The sequence below is a fragment of the Apium graveolens genome, chromosome 10, assembly GCF_009905375.1.
Source record: "Apium graveolens cultivar Ventura chromosome 10, ASM990537v1, whole genome shotgun sequence".
Taxonomy (NCBI): Eukaryota; Viridiplantae; Streptophyta; class Magnoliopsida; order Apiales; family Apiaceae; genus Apium; species Apium graveolens.
Window position 1 is genome coordinate 186512735 of NC_133656.1, and position 18144 is coordinate 186530878.

Here is an 18144-nt window from a genome sequence, read left to right on the forward strand (position 1 = left end):
CTTGTTTTTACTTATGATTATTTGCTTAAGTTGTAACGTTTGATGCTTGTTTTCTTATTCGTTTTGAACCTTACACTCTTGTTAATGTACTTTTGATTATTTTTCAGTTTATAAAGATCTAATCTAGTTTTTATACCATGCTTTCATTGGAACCCATGGTGACGATGAGTTCGGTTATGAACTAATCGTTATCGTGGGGTTCTAACGGATTTACTTATGGATGTCTTTAATTAATTTGTTTCAATATCTTGGTGTGTGGTGATTGATTGATATCCTAGTATTGGTTGTGCTTATTCGTCTTATGTGCGTAGCTAACATATAAGATAGCGTGTTAATCTCTATTGAAGCGAAAGTGAATATTGAGTTTTAGAACTTGCCATGCTAGCATAGGTTAATGTATAATTGTTGTGCATGATTCGTAGGTAATTTTAACCATCTTATTTGCCCTATGTAATCACGATAGATAACTTGTGCATTAAACTGTTATGTTTTCAAATTCTATAGACATATAGTGTCTAAGCATAATTGGTGTCTACTTAGCTTCTATCTCTTTTCTGGATGTCTAATAGAGGGTATTCGTGCAATGAAAGTTGGCGTTTACTAGTTCCATGTATCTGATTAGTTGTCATCAGCATTGCATTCTAAGGTTAAGAACAATGACTTTGAATGAAGTATTTAATGAAGTTAGAATCCCATGTTTGTCTCATATAGTTAATTCAATCTTTTTTATTCTTAGTTAATTGCATGTTAGTTTAATCTTAGTTATAAATATATCAACTTATTATTGTCTTAGCATTGAGCGATAGCCATACCATTGTTACATAGATGCATAATCTTAAGTTAACTAAAAAGAGTCTCTGTGGATACGAATCTGATTTATATCTTATACTACTTACGAACGCATATACTTGCGTGTAATTTTAGCGCGTATTTTCGCCCTAACAGCAGGCCATTCAATAAAAATAAAATTTAGCAGAAAAAGTAAAATTTAAAATTTTAGTAGTGAAAATGAGATGAAAAACATAGACAACGGAGAAAGTTGAATTGAAATAAAATACCTTTCCTTCAATATGAAATATAATGATCCAATGTTTATATATGCACTAATTTTTTTCCGACCACATCTTTTAACCATACCTAAAATTACAAGAAACACAATATTATAAACCATGTTTATTCGTACTTAAAAAGAATAAGTCACAGTTCCAATTATTTTTTGAGAGGATCAAAGGATCCGCTACAGTACCCCTTGCCCTTGCACCTTCCTACATCATCCCATGATTAGAATGATTTTGTGAGATTTATGTTGGTGTTCATCTTGCAAGTGTCTTACATATAGTAAGATTTGTTCTTGCGACTTGGTCTTGATATTAAGTGTATTTTAAATATGAAGTTTATTAGGACCTGAGAGCACAGTCATAAGGTCATCAAAGAAGTTTGATATTGCAAGAATTGGCATCATAATTGTTACATATTTGACACTTCTACTTAATTGATGTAAGCATATCCCCAGACATTAAGTATCATCAGAATAACCATTCCTACCAAAATTCCCTCTGTAAGAGCCATGGTGAAGACCACTTAAACTGCCAAACGTGAACTTTGTGGATGACATGTTCCCAACTCATTTGTAACCCTTGTACTACAAAGAATATTAATAGAACTATATCAGACTGGATAGATAAATTGGCATGGAAGTAGCACAACTGTTATACTCAAAACTAAAATGGAAACTAGTATAAGAGAAACAGTAATGTCCAATGTTGGTTATCAAACGAACCTTATGGAGGCGCTGAGCCCAAATAGTATCATCCTAAAGTTTACAGTAGTATTGAGACTGCACATGAAAGATTATCAAGGAATTATCTCTAGTTCAAGGTGAGTGGTCACACAAGAGTATAAAAATTTGACAACAAAACTAAAATGTATACCAAGTATGACCTGATAAAGAGTACCGAAGTCTCTAGCTGTGGATTAGGAATAAGACCAGAGAATAGTACTATCAGTTATACAAATAATTTGTAAATATATATGTAAGAAAAATATACCTTTTATACCTACACAACTAATAAATGTGCATATCTACAAATCAATAAGAATTATACAAGTTTTATTATCAAAATAGGTATTTCACCATATTTTCCAGATTATGTAATACAACCATCTTTCATCACCTAATTAGAAATGAATTATAGAAAAAATTTACATTCACTTGTATAAAAGAAATTAAAGAATGAGATCATATCTCACAAGTATAAGGTATGCTGCAGGTAGAAAATCTACTTGATGAGTAATATATATCACTGTTTTTTACTCCAGAATCTCTTTTATGGACTCCTGCCACACATAACTTGTCAAAGATGTAATATAAATATTAATTGATCAACAAGTATAACATACAATCTCAAGTTCTACAAACAAAAAAGGATTAAAATCATATCAAAGATAATAAAACAATACAACAAGAAACAAACAAAAGAATGGCGAAATCATTTTTTTAAAAAAGGATTACAACCATATATGCCAATGACTAAAAGATAATATTAAAATAAAATAAAAAAACTAACAAAAATATAATGCTCTGATAGCTTACCGAAGATGACAAAAATCAGCCAAAAAGTAAGAAAAATCTACTCTGCTCTGCTCTAATTGTCAAAATCACCAGACTCATTTGTGTAAAATCTGTTCAAATAAGAAAAAATAAAAAAGTTAATTTAAATTAAAAAATAAATATGAATAAAACTTACAAGTTAGGACCCGATTTGTGTTACATGACCGGATTAATGCTTCTACAAAGCTTATAAAGAGTATATTAGAGCTTGTAGCGCCTCGATTAGATCTTGTAGGTACTTGATTAGAGATTGTAGATGTTAGGGTTCAATTCAATTAGAAAGTAAAGTTGAGTGTGAATGAGACAGAAGAAGAGAGAAAGGGTCGGAGAGAGGAGAGATATGAGGGGTATGGGTGAGAGAGAGGAGAGGGAGAAGAGGTCGCGGAGAGAGAAGGGAGAGAGAGGAGAGAGGGGGGGTCAGGAGAGAAGGGGGTAAATAGATAACTGAGAAGGGGGAAATATGTGGGGAGTAAAATTTACCAAGTACAAATTTTTTTATTACAAAAGTGGGGGAATTGTTCCCGATCTTGTATTTTGTTATTTTTTTTAAAAAAAATATATAGACATCAGTTGTATAAGAACTAATATGAATTATAATCATTAACATCAGTCATTAAACAACCGATATGAAAGTGGGTCTTTTAACATCAGTTGGGAAAAAGCTGATGCAAAATCTTATTTTTTTTATTTTTGAAAAAATATATTTAAACAACAATTTTTAAAACTATTGATGTTAAAGAATATGTTTACCATCAGTTTTTAAACAACCGATGTCAAAGATGTTTTTTTATATCGGTGATTTTTCCAACCGATTTTAAAAGGGTGATGTCTACTGGCCATTTTCTAGCAGTGAGGCGCGCCCTATGTGCAATGGGATGACCCATTCGGAGAAAAGGAAAAGGCGCGCCCTTAACAGAATAAGTCTTGGCTTCATTTGATGTTAGGGCGCACCCTCATTTGATGGACAAGAGGAGATGACCCATTTATGGAGGTGGAACCAACACCTGAAAGTGTTAGGGAGTGCCCTCATGGGAAAGGTTGACTTGGAATGAAACTTCAACATATTGCTTGAACAAATTCATCGGATGCTTCAAGAAGGGAGGAGATTATTATCACTAACATATTTGTTGCAGGTATTCTAGTGAAGAACTCATTTTCTGTAATGCAGCCAGAGAAAGGCGGTGTTCGTGGTTAGAGATCTCCAGGGGTATGCCTGGACGGAAGGCCCCCTCCTGTAGTCAATAAGTGTCCTCATTGGGGATGTGGGTGAATATTGGTTTGTGCTCTAGGAACTTTGTCTTTGTAGTCAATGAGTGTCCTCGTTAGGAGACTTCGGAGTATCCTGCACTTTGCACCCAAAAGCTTGGGATCACTTGTCATTTAATCTGGTAGGGGCTCCTTATTCGGGGGATAAGGATGTGTCCAATATTTGGGGTGAACCATGGCTATACCTGCGTCCATAGGTTAGAGGAACAGCCGGTAGTGGAGGGTTATCCTTGGCCTGAGAGATGCTTTATCCGCGAGGTCTTGAAGCTGTGGACGAGCCTTGGGCCTTTGTGGTTCGGCCTCATTGGAGGACATTTCTAAAGTTAGAAGAAGACGGTTTCCAGTGGGTTTCCTACTGGGCCTCGGGATGAGAAATCTAAGCCCATTGGATTTTTTGTTCCCCAAGAACTATGTTTTCTTGATTCCCTATAAATAGGGATAGGTAGGAATGTTACAAAGGGTCAGAAGTTGAGAGTGCAAAAGAGCCACCACTAATCCTAAGCAATCTCAGTCATCATTAATCACAACCACCAAACACTGTTCATATTCTCCGACGAAGAACCACCGTCACAGATCTTGTTTCCTCCGTCAACAAATTGGTGCTAGAAGGAGAGGCTAATCAAGATCTACATCTAGGAGGGAAGATGTCTCAATATCGTGATGAAAGTTCTTATTATGGAGAAAGTTCTGAAGAAGGCTCTGAGCATAGCTATGACCGTCATGAGACCTACATTTCAACTCCGGTGGATCGCACTACTCCGAGCGTTGGGGTCCAACCACCGGTCCGGATTAGAATGCTGATCTGTTGGCACAACGGTATCGTATGGGTTATGCCTTGAATGGATTTGAATCAAGGTTGAGCATGGTAGAACGATATAAGAAAAGGAGAGAATGCCGCCATAACCGTTCCGCTCATGCATCTGGAAAGGCCCCCATGATTGAAAGAGAAGCTCTGGTTGGTCGCGGCCAAGCGAGAGGCTAGCATGTGCCAATTACCCCACAACATTTGAATTACTCCAACGACACAACTCCAAACGTTGAGCTTGTTGATGAGGACACTGATGGTCGAGAGATGTCAAGGGTGGATAATCGGGTGATGACTCACCAACATCAATCTGGATGGACTCTAGAGGAACGACGTTAGGTAGAATCTTTGCCAACCAATGAGCAGCAAGGCTTTGCCCTGAAAGATCATTTGGGGATTCGTTTGAGAGATGATGATCTAAGGATGCTACTCTTGGAATGGCATAAAGACGCTAACCGAGGAGATATAATGCTTCGTGGTTCGATGTGTGTACCCCTGAATCCTTCTGGGAATCAGAAGCGGTACCGCGACCATGAGAGAGCTCCTCTCCATGAATCGATGGATATATATATTCAGGACTATGGGAGTGATTGTCGGAGAAGATTTCAAAGGCGAGGAAGAGGCAGAGGCCGTGGTAGATACCTGGACGGCCACCGGCGCGCCGTCTATCATGATTATGGAGACGATCATGGGAGAGATGGTCGCATGAGAGATAAAGGCTGTAAAGACATCCAGACATATGGTCACGAGGTTCCCCAGGGCCGTGGTCGAGGACAATGGGAAACTCCGGACGGTAATCAAGGGCGAAATCAAGATATATCGATAATACCGGGAGGAGGGCGGACATATGTCCAAAATACTAATCAACAACCAATACCTCCGAGTGGAAATCAATTAGTTCCACCTCCGCCTCAGCCTAAGGATCTATAACTCAATGTGCAAACTATCCCTGGAGTTGGGAATTTTAACGTGGATGACCTGAAAAGGCTACTTAGCTATTTGGAATGAGGAAGGATAACGGCAACAGCCGAGATTCCTTCGCCATTCTCTGTGGCAGTAAGAGAAGCTCAATTACCGGTTGATATCATAACACAACCAATTACTTGAGATTTCATGGATGTTCAGATCCAGTCAAATTTCTTGGACATTTTAATATAGAGATGGATGTGTATCAGGTTCCGGACTTGGCTAGATGTAGACTTTTGGCTATGACTTTTAGAGAAAGTGCTCAGTAATGGTTCCAGAAGTTTGGACATGGGGGTGATCACTTCCTGGGATCAACTGAAATCTTTGTTTCTGATGAAGTTCCAAGCAACTGTGAGGTATGCTCTGCCAGTTACGACTTTGGCCAACGTCAAACAGCGGGAAAATGAGAGTTTGACATCTTACTTTAAAAGGTTCAATGCCAAATCTACTAGCATGAGGGGTGATTCAGACGAAGCTTTGAAGAGTTTCTTAATAGCTAGGTTAAGAGTTGGTTCAGACTTCAGGAAGCATTTGCAGGGGAAGGATCCGGCTACTATGGCAGATGTCTTGGCCCAAGCAGAGTCTTTTAAATCTGTGGAACAATCTTTGGCGGAAGTTCGTCATATCTCTCAGGTAAGCCAGAAAGGTAAAGCAAGGAAGAAGGACAGATCCCCAAGTCTTAGATATCGAAGAGATAGTCGAATCCCGAACCGGGTAAACGCCGCGACTGTGTGGAGATAGTGGAGTCCTCCCTCAAGTTATGATAGCAGAACCAGTGGATATACCCCTTTGGCGGCCTCGATTGAGCACATCTTTGAGGTGAATAAAAATAAGGTACTTTTCAGGAAACCAGAAGCCTTGTCATCTTGGTAAAGCAAGGATAAAAAAAATATTATGAATTCCATGAGTTCACCTGGCATAACACTCATAAATATCATCAGTTGAAAGATGAGATTGAAGCTTTAATCAAAGAAGAATATCTTGGCGAACGGGTGGTGAAAGAAGTGAGAAGGCATAGGAATGGTTCTAACAGAGCAAAGGAGAAAGGTGGCCGCACTCTTTATGGATCCAATAATGAAGTTCTAGAAAAAAATAAATTTGCGAGGGATGGGAGCATCCGGAAAATATTTGGAGGAGATCCTGGCATGGAGAACTGCAATCGAGCCTTGGCAAAGTATGCGAGGGAAGCCCGGTACAGCCCCTTGACCGACATTCATAGGTCAGAAACACGAACGCCAAAGGTGTTAAAAGGAGAATCAATGGATATCATCTTCAGAGAAGATGATGTCAGGTGGTGAAAGGCATATGTCATAGCCTACTCGTTTATTCGAGTATTTAACTCAACTCAAATAAGAATGTAATAAGTAAATAGTGGATCTATCATCAGAGAGATCTCACAAAGTAACATCTGTCAAAGAATAAAGAAACATTGTTCATCTGCAGACTTGAAGATTCACTGAAAGAAGTTCAAGAATTTGATCATGCCTCAGTGATATAAATCAAGATCGTGGATTTAATCAAATGACAGAGATCTCGTCAAGGTATCATTTATTACAAGGATTCAATCAGAACATCAAAGTCAAGACATGAAGAAACGTCAAGAAAGTTAGTCACTCATGAACCAGACAGTACATCGAGTGTCAGCATTGAAGTGGCGGAATTGATTCATAAGTCTCAGTGACTTTCAGAAGATTGTCAGAAGAATGGATGCTGCTCAGGGTTAGTATTAATTCTCTATTAATTAATTAAGTCATATAATTTAGTTAAGAAAATAAATTATATCTGCAAGGATTAATTTATTGATTAATTGAATTAAATTGATTAATTAATTTAGAATTAATATTAAGGATTTTCAGAATTGTAATTGGTTAAAATCTGTTTTAATTCTAAAAAGACAACTGATTGTACTAGTATGACAATCGGTATGACAATTGATAGTCATACCGAAAGTCATGCTAATTCAGTTGATTGTCTTGATAGAATTATTACTTAGATTAAAATCACTTATTAATTCAGTAAAACAATTTCATTTGAACTAATATGACAATCGGTATGACAATCAATAGTCATACCGAAAGTCTTGCTAGTTCATTTTAATTGTCTTGCTAGCTCTAAAAATTGTCACACCGAAAGTATTATTGGACAAAGGATTGTCATACCAGTTCATTAATCTTGGCTGTGTTGATTAAAAAGCAGAAGAAGCATCCAATTAACTTACACACATACAGAGAGCAATCAAACAGAAGCCAAGAACAAAAAGAGAACAAGCAGCCAAATATTTCATCTTATCTGCTAATTCAAGATTACAATTTCTAGCTTGTAAAGTTAAATCCAATCAACTAGAAATCACTCTCTTGTTCTTGTGTATCAATCTAGCGGATTAAAATCCCTAGAACTTAATCTCAAATCGCATTAAGCATTTGATCTTTTAATTACAAAAATAGAAAAAGTTCATGTCAAATTTATTCTAGATTTGTAATAATTGATTTGAGATTAATCCCTTGTAACCGATACCGTAGTTGTAACACCTTTCAAGTTTAATAAAAGTTTTATTTAACTTGAATTTTGTTTCACAATTTTATTCCGCATTTTATTCGACTAAACGGTATTGTTTGCATTCAACCCCCCCTTCTACAAACAAATTGGGACCTAACAATTGGTATCAGAGCCTTCTGATTAACGTACAAATCTAGATCCTAGACTTTTGTGTTTCTTTCACTTCTTGAATTTTTTATTCACTCAAAAAATTCATAATGACTACACAAAAAGTTGGAACCGTTAAAATTCCACTTTTCGATAAAGAAAATTATGTTATGTGGAAGAAGAAGATGCTACTGTTTTTACAGGTTGCTAATCCCAAATATTTGCAAGTGTTGAAGAAGGGTCCAAAAATTCCTATGGTTATGGAACCAGAGGTAATAGAAAATGATGTGGTGATCACCAAAGCGAGAACTTATGTGAAGGATCCTGAGGACTTCTCTCCTGCTGAAATAGAAGAAGCTTCCCTGGATGCTAGCCTTCAATTAATCTTAGTAGATTCCCTTAATCCCCTGATGAATAGACATGTGATAAATTGTAAAGATTCCAAACATATCTGGGAAACTATTGAGATTATTAATGAACGCACAGAGGAAGTTAGGGAGAACAAACTAGAAATCCTAACCTCTGAATATGAATATTTCAAATCAAATCCAGGAGAAGGAATCACTGAAGTGTTTGAGAGGTACAATGCATTGATCAACAACCTGAACATTAATGGTAAATACTATTCCATCAGGGAGGTCAACAAAAAGTTCCTTTTAACACTGCCAACTCATCTCGAACATAGAATCACTGCCATAAGAGAAGCAAGAGATCTGAGTGAGATTTCTTTAGAAAGGCTCTATGGTGTGTTAAAGACTTATGAGTTGGAGCAGATTCAGCAGAAGGAAGTTTACGGGAAAGGAAGAGTGGTCAGCACGTCTACTGCTCTAGTAGCTGATGAACAACAACAACAACCACAATATCAACAACAATCTCAACAGTCAGAAAGAATGGTACAGTCTTCCAAGGTTGAAGATAATGTGATAGTAGCAGAATTTGATTCTCCTACTACAAATCAATCAGGAGATGATTATTATTCCTTGGAAGAACTGGAGCAATTGGAGGATGAGTCAATGGCCCTGATTGTCAAGAGATTCTCAAATGTCAGATTCAAAAGGAATCCCAAGTTCAAGTACAAGTCCAACTACAACAGATTCCAGAAAGGTGGATCTTCATCCTCTAACACCAGCAGTGGTGGGTATAAAACAGGGATGGTTGATCGAAGCACCATTCGATGCTTCAACTGTAATGAGTTGGGACACTTTGCCACAGAATGCAGGAAGCCAAAACAAGCTAGGAAGAACTCTTACGATTCTAATCAGAAGAGTAAATCTGAAAGGGCGTACCTGGCAAAGGAAAGAAGCTGGGATGATACTGACAGTGAAGATGAAGAAGTTGGGAATCTTGCTCTCATGGCTAGTAATGCAAGCACCTCATCGTCAAGAAAAGAGGTAAAACTTTCTGATGCTGAAATGGTTTATCATCTAAGAGGTAACTTAGATTGTGCTCGTCGTGATAATGAATTGTTAAATCAACAAATCAAAGACCTTGAGAAAGAGGTCAATGAATTAAGACTTGTGCACATTAATCAAGATAAACTAAAAGAACAAGTATCTTTTCTAGAGAATAGAGTTGACTGTTATAGACAACTCGAAACTATTCTCAAAGACAAGATCACCGGTCTTGAGGCTAAGGTTAAAGCTTACTTTAATTCTTGTTCGAAGTCCAAAGAGTTTTACAATAAGCAAGCTGTTAATCAAACACATGGAATAGGTTATGATTACAATGCTGCTATTGGAAAATTAGGCATAAACTCCCATCCTCATGTATGTGCTAAAGGCAGGGAAGTACCACATGTGCTTAAGGGTGTTGATGAACCCCTCTATAAAGAATCAATTGCTGAACCATTTGATGAGACCTCTTTTATTATTCAAGAAGAAATCCGTGCTGAAGATAATGCTAATGGGAAAGCTGTCTCCAAGTCAAGTGTGTCAAAAGTTCCAGTCAAGGTTGTGAAAGCAACTGAGACTAACTCAGACACACATGAGTTGGATAACACAAATGCCATGTCTACCATGCATAAGTTGCCTATTGTTAATCCTTCTCATAAAGCATGTGGTGTTCCTGATTGTATGTCTTGTGCTTTTAATCTGTTGTTTGCTTATTTTAATGGTAAGCATGTTTCTAATGATAAGACTACTCCTCGTCAGCATGTGAATAATAGAAAGCATGATAGGTCTAAGACTGCTAGTCCTCCTAAAGCTAGAAAGGAGACATTTGTGCCTAAGCCTAAACAGAAATTTGATAAGGCTGTTTTAAAGGTCAAATGTTCAGTCATTGAGAATGTTGAGAATAGTGAAATTAAGAATGTTGTTTTGCCTGATAAAGGCCAATTTTACAAGTATGCCGGACCCAGCCAAGCTTGGGTTCCGAAGAAGTTCTAATCCATTTGTATTGCAGGGCATTAAACAGGTACAACCGGTAGTGTGGATTCTTGACAGCGGATCGTCAAGACATATGACCGGAGATAGAGCCCTGCTATCAAATGTGGTTGAGAAAGCTGGCCCAGTGGTTACCTTTGGAGATAACAGCAAAGGTTTAACGGAGGGATATGGCTGTTTGCAAGCTGGAAATGTTATCATTGAAAATGTATATGTTGTGCAAGGACTTGAACACAATCTGCTTAGCATTAGTCAGTTCTGTGACAACGGCTACAATGTTTTATTCGACAAGCTGAAGTGTCAGATTCTGCACAAGAAAAGTGAAAAACCCTCCTTAATGGGAATCCGGAAAGGAAATCTGTTCGTAGCTGACATGAACTCTGGAAGCAATCTTGAAGTCAATTATTTCTATGCAAAGGCATCGTCAGATGAGAGTTGGCTATGACACAAGAGACTTTCCCATCTCAATTTCAAAACAATGAATTCTCTTGTCAAAAGAGAATTGGTAAGAGGTCTGCCTCAGCTGGAATTCTCTCCAGAAGGACTATGTGAGGCTTGCCAGAAGGGAAAGTCAAAGAAAGCAAGTCACAAAGGCACTGACACATCTTCCATAACTGGTGTTCTGCAATTATTGCACATGGATTTATTTGGTCCAGTTAATATCCTTTCTATGTCAAAGAAGTGTTACTGTCTTGTGATAGTTGATGACTATTCCAAGTATACGTGGGTTTTATTTCTTCACTCTAAGGATGAAACACCACAAGTTGTGATTGATCATATCAAGATGATTGAGTTAGATTCTAACGTCCCTGTTAGAGCAATAAGGTCAGATAATGGGACAGAATTCAAGAATACACTTCTCAATGGATTCTGTACAGACAAAGGGATTACCAGACAATTTTCAGCTCCTAGAACCCCTCAGCAAAATGGAGTGGTAGAAAGGAAGAATCGTACATTGATTGAAGCTGCAAGAACGATGTTAAATGAATCAGGTCTTCCAATGTACTTTTGGGCTGAAGCTGTCAATACTGCATGTTATACTCAGAATCGAACTCTAATCAACAAAGACTTCATGAAAACTCCTTATGAGATTTTGAATGAACAGAAACCTTCTATCAAATACTTTCATGTATTTGGTGCCAGATGCTTCGTGCTCAAGGATGGAGATGATCGTCGTGGTAAGTTCGAGGCAAAGGCATATGAGGGTATTTTTGTTGGATATGGAAGAAGATCATATAGAGTGTATATCATTGATCAACACAAAGTAACTGAAAGTGTCAATGTTACATTTGATGACACTAAACTCCCTAGTATCCAAACTGAAGATCCTTCTGAGAAACTGAAGTTTGATGATATGTCAGATTCAGAATCAGAACATGGTCAAGAACCTGAGGTTATTGCTGGTGAAGAACCTGTTAATCCTGATGATACTCAAGGTAATAGTGATGGAAACTTTGGCAACAATGGAGATACCACTGCTACTGACGGAGAATCTTCAAGTCAACATAGCAACAACTCAGGGGGAGATGCTGAAGGATCATCTAGTAGGACACAACATCACAATGAATTTCAAGGCGAATCATCAAGATCACATCTTCCAAGACAGACAGTTTGGAATAAAGCTCACCCTTTTGAGTTGATTATTGGTGATCCAGATGTTGGAGTCAGAACTAGACGTGCTACTCAAAATGAGTGTCTGTTCTCAGGATTTCTTTCTGAGATGGAACCTAAGAAAATTGAAGAAGCACTGTCTGATCCAGATTGGGTGATTGCTATGCAAGATGAACTCAATCAGTTTGAAAGTCAACAAGTCTGGAAACTGGTACCTAGGCCTGTACACAAGAAAGTTGTTGGTACTAGGTGGGTATTCAGGAATAAACTAGATGAAGATGGTGTGGTTACAAGAAACAAGGCAAGACTGGTAGCTAAAGGGTATTCTCAAGCTGAAGGCATTGATTATGATGAAACCTATGCTCCAGTGGCTAGACTTGAGGCCATCAGAATATTTCTGGCATTCGCAGCATTTTCAAACTTTAAAGTTTATCAAATGGATGTCAAGAGCGCCTTTCTGAATGGAAAGCTGGATGAAGAGGTATATGTAGAGCAACCTCCTGGTTTTGAAGATCCAGATCATATGGATTTTGTCTTCTTTCTTTTCAAGGCTATCTATGGGCTAAAACAGTCTCCAAGAAAATGGTATGACACTCTCTCTGAATTTCTTATTGAAAATAGCTTTATTAGAGGTGTCATAGACAAAACTCTCTTTTCTAAAAAACATAAGAATGATACTATATTAGTCCAAGTCTATGTGGATGATATAATATTTGGGTCTACTAATGATAATCTTTGTAAGAGATTTGCTAAGTTAATGCACAGCAAGTTTGAAATGAGCATGATGGGAGAGCTGAAGTTCTTTCTTGGATTACAAGTAAATCAAAGGTTAGATGGAATATTTATTTGTCAATCCAAGTATCTCAAGGAACTCCTCAAAAAGTACAATCTAGAGGATTCTGCATCAGCAAGGACTCCATCAACTACAGCTGTCAAGCTTGGACCATGTGAAAACTCCATTAAGGTAGATGTCACAAGCTACAGAGGTATGATTGGCTCGTTACTCTATCTTACTGCAAGTAGACCAGATATTATGTATGCTACATGTTTATGTGCAAGGTTCCAAGCAGATCCTAGAGATATTCATCTCGTTGCTGTTAAACGAATCTTAAGATATCTTAAGGGAACACCAAATCTAGGTATTTGGTACCCTAAAAAATCTGGTTTTAACCTTGTCGGATATACAGATTCAGATTATGCAGGAAGTGTTGTTGATAGGAAAAGCACCTCAGGAAGTTGTCAATTCCTAGGAAGCAGGCTAGTCTCATGGTACAGCAAGAAACAGCAAACAGTTTCCAACTCAACGGCCGAGGCTGAATATATTGCTGCTGGAAGCTGCTGTGCTCAGATCTTGTGGATTAGGAACCAACTACGAGACTATGGCTCTGTATTGAACAAGATTCCTATTTTATGTGACAACACAAGTGCAATAGCCATCACCAACAACCCTGTGCAGCACTCGAGGACAAAGCACATTGACATCAGGTATCATTTTATTAGAGAGCACGTCATGAATGGTACTGTTGAACTATTTTTTGTTCCAACAGAAGAACAAATAGCAGATATTTTCACTAAACCACTTGACGAATCCACATTTACCAGATTAGTTGGTAAATTGGGCATGTTGAATAGTTTTAGTGATTAATTTAGTTAATATCTGGGATCTGTTCTTGAATGAATTTACAAATGAATTTTTCATAAATGAAAAATTCATTTGCAAATTTATTTTATCATTTTATCATATTTCTTGCTTATTTCTATGTAATATATATTATCTTATCTATTTTTATTTTCCCTACTTGTTAATTTAAAATATCTCAGAATATCTTATTTCCTCTAAAAATGTTTTTCTATGAATTTTATTTGCTAAAATTCAACAGAAATCTATTTTTGGAATAAAAATAATTAATTCTGAAATATTGTCTTTGTTTCTGTAAAAATTATAAGTTTTTATTTTCAGTTTTACTATTTTGTAATATAGTTTCAGTACATATATAGAAGTCTGTTCCTTTTATTTTATTTTGTTTTCTACTGCAATGACAATCGGCAAGACAATTGAATTGTCTTGCTGAAAGTCATTTCAGTATATGTTTGCATATGTTTGTATATGTCGGTATAGTTTATACTGGCAAGACAATCGGTATGACTATCAATTGTCTTGCCAGTTTTAAACCATATATATAATTAGTTTCATTTTATTATTATACTGGTATGACAATCGGTATGACTATCAGATTGTCATACCAGTTATAATTTTAATATTTATTCTATTGTTTTTCTTTCTCCTTCTTTTGCCTGGTATGACAATCGGTATGACAATCCCGGATTGGCATACCAGCTGTAATATAAAGGCATGTGTTTGTATTGTTTTTAAACCATTTCAACAGTTCAGTTCATTTCAAAAAAAAAATCGAACAGTTTTTCTCTCTTAATTTTCTCTCTTCTCTCTCTCGAACTAAAACCAACAATCTGCTATTTCCTTGCTCGAGTTTTTACTCAGCAAACTAATTCATCACTTTGTGATATATACATACAAGTATATATATACAGAGGTGCTGTTGGATTTTTCTTAAATAAAAACAAAAACAAATAAAAATCAGTTTGCCCCTTCAAATTCAATTTGTGTTTGTTGATTTTGAACTTTTTATTTTTATTTTCAATTTCTGATTTGTGTCTTTTGGTTTGTCAAAACTGTGTTTGTGAGTTAGGAATTTTAACGAGATACATTTCTGTCTAAATTTTTCGATTATAATTAATTTAATTCGAATTATTAAATTAATTAATTCGAATTTTCTTAATATTATTCTTAAAATTCTGAAAAGCGTGTGTCTTATTATTATTTTAAATGGCTCTCAATTTCCAAATTGTCGCGCATAATCAGGTTGGTTATTTTAATCCGGAAAAATGTGATGTTGAAAAATTTAAGCCATGGATTAGATTTTTAAATGACCATTCGATTGTTAGCTCTGCTATTAAATCAAATGTGATTTTAAACGTCGATCTACTTAGACTGATTTGCACAACTTCTACTGTGGCCGATGATTCAAAATCTTTTTCATTCACCGTCGCAAACACACAGTATGTAGTTGATGAAACAGTCGTCAATCGTGCGTTAAATTTTCCACTAGACAATTTCTGTAATTTACCCTCTGAAAATGATATCACAAATTTTTTCAATGCTATTCACTATCAAGGGGTGATCAATTTAACCAAACTTTCTAAATCAAATTTGGTGTCTGAATGGGATATTTTCTTCGATACACTTTCCAAAGTGTTTGCCAACTGCACAAAATCCAATTTTCATAACATCACTTCCACTCTGCAGTATATTGGTCTTGCGGTTGTTTTCAATCAAAGGATCAATTTTGGCAAACTACTTTTTCCCATTCTCTTGAGACGTCTAACTTCTGCTTTACATGATCATTCTACAAATCGTAGGGTATCATGTTACTATGCTCATTTTCTCATGCTTATAGCAGATCATCTACTCACCCCTGAACACAAAGCCCTTTTTGCTAACTCTGCTGTAACTAAACCCCCTCCAGTTAGCAAAAAGATTTACACTCGCCAAGACACAACCTTCAAATTTATGCAAGTTCCAGTACTTGTATCTGCTTTCATGGCCAATTATATTCCCTTACCTATTTTCAATCTTCCCGGCCATGAACAGCAACCTCAACCTCCAGTGGTACAAGCCACCCAGGCTCTTCCATTACAGGTAGTAATTCCTCACTCTCACTCTCTTCCTACTTCTGTTGAAAGACCCACAGTGGTTGATAGGGCTGACCATGAAGTTGTAGAACCACAGCTTCAATCCCAGGTCATAGAGCCAAACACAGAGTCTCATTCTATCTCAACCTCTCCCCCACTGTCTAAAATGTTACCCAGGAGATTACTAGGAAGTAGTACATTGTTAAATATGAGTGAACCCTCAGCTCTGCCTCCTCCTAAGAAAAGAAGAACATATTCTGAGGCATCTGAAAGCCCATCCTTGTCCTCCCAACAGGACATGGACTTTGAAATGGCCAATGAACAGTTACTAGAGGCATTCTCACAACAGGATGCATCTATTGAAATTCGCCATAGGGCCATGGCATCTTGTACTGAGTCAAGCACAATTCCATTACTCACAATGGAACCATACACTTCCCCAGATCATACTCAGGACACACAGCGAGGAGTGCACGTAGAGTCGGTTACAGTGCCTGCCATAGTTACGGCAGAAGAGCAGTCACATGCTTCAGAGGGAAAATCTGACTCTCCGCCATCTTTAATAGAGTCATTTTCTCCCCTCCCAGATCCAACACCTCTGGCTCCCTTATGGGATTCTCCACTCGCAGATTTATCTGGAGAAAGTGGAGGGCAACTCGGTCAATCTATCCCTGAAGCAATTCACACATCTATTCCAAAAGATTTGATAGGTTTGACTGAGGATCGGGACTCGCGAATTCCCATTGCACCACCACTGACCTCTCTTGAAGAGGCTAGGGTGATTTTTAATGCAGGTACAGAAGAACAGCAACTGGAAGACTCCTCACGAGCAATTATATTGAGAGAAACACATGCACGTGAGATGAGTGAACCAAACACGAGTGAAATTCAGGTGAGAGCACACACAGACACTGATACTGTACACCTGTTAGCTCAGATTGCTGCCCTAAAAGAAGAACTTGCTAAAAGTCAAGCTGAAGCTCAAGCATTCAAAGCACAAGTGGTTGAACGGTCTTCTTCTTCCACCTCTGTCAACAATCAGCTTGCAATCATAAGGAATGACATCTCAGATCTAAAGACCACTGTAATACCAAAGCTCAATTCTATTCAGGACACTCCAAATTTATCAGCTGATGACATATCCAACTTCTGCTCTCTACACACAAGAATGACTTCTCTTGAAGACCTCGTTGAGATGAATCATTCACTGGACTCCTCAAGATTTCTAAAGATAGAGACGGGCATGGAACATCTCAATGAAGGGATGAAGCACCTATATTACATGATCAAGAATTCTCATTGCCCTAATGAAGAACAAAGAGCTTATTTTGAAGGACCGTCTGGTGGAGGATCAGGCTCTGGAGGTGATGGAGGTTCCAAAGGAAAGTCAGTAGAGGATCCCTCAACTAAGGGGGAGAAGAAAGGGAGTAGTGCCAAAGGGAAGGAAAAAGATACCTCTGCTGGAAACAAAGGAAAGGCTGATGATGTCTACTACAGTGGAGAACAGGATGACTTTGACATTTTTAACATTCCCACTGAACCAGTTCAGGAAGATAAAGATGGGTTATTTGAAGCTGAAGAGGAAAGTGATTTTGAAGATTGGGAAGAGGAAGATACAGTGGATCCTAGGTTTGAGAAAGAATTTCAGAAAGAGCAGTCAGAGATGCTAAGAAAAGAAGCTGAACTCAAGAAGGTCTCTCAGATCATTGACAGGAGGAAAGACATACAAAGAATAGAAACTCTTCAAAAGCAACGTCTTCATGACATTAAGGCTCAAGAAAGGAGAAGAGATGTCAGACTAAAGATTGGTGAAAAATGGGATGAAGCTAGGAGAGTACTCGATATGCCTCGGCTAAGCACTAACAATGATAGGCAGTTCTTACATCTTCTTGACAAGCTGGAAATCTCAAATCCTAACAATGACATGTACATGAATGCTATCAAGACTGAAGTCTCAAGGATCACAGCTGCTTTTGATAGATCCCTAAATGAAATGAGCATTTTTGTATATTGTCAGAGTGAAGGATCATTCAAGGTGTCACTTCATCTATTTGAGAATCGTTCTTTGTCAGAGATTTGGGTTCTTTTAAACAAAGTCAAAAGAAGCTCAGAATTGAATGAAGTTCTTCGAGAAAGGCTTAAAGAGTTTG

At 37.4% G+C, this 18144-nt stretch overlaps 1 long non-coding RNA gene across 1 annotated transcript; it reads right to left on the minus strand.

Moving 5' to 3' along the window:
* Positions 1-1250: 1250 nt before the first annotated feature.
* Positions 1251-3070, minus strand: LOC141693770 (uncharacterized). Its single transcript, XR_012563241.1, has 4 exons — positions 2772-3070; positions 2594-2682; positions 1781-1837; positions 1251-1642 (listed from the first exon to the last, which is right to left on the minus strand). It is a non-coding gene; the product is annotated as an uncharacterized LOC141693770 (long non-coding RNA).
* Positions 3071-18144: the final 15074 nt, after the last annotated feature.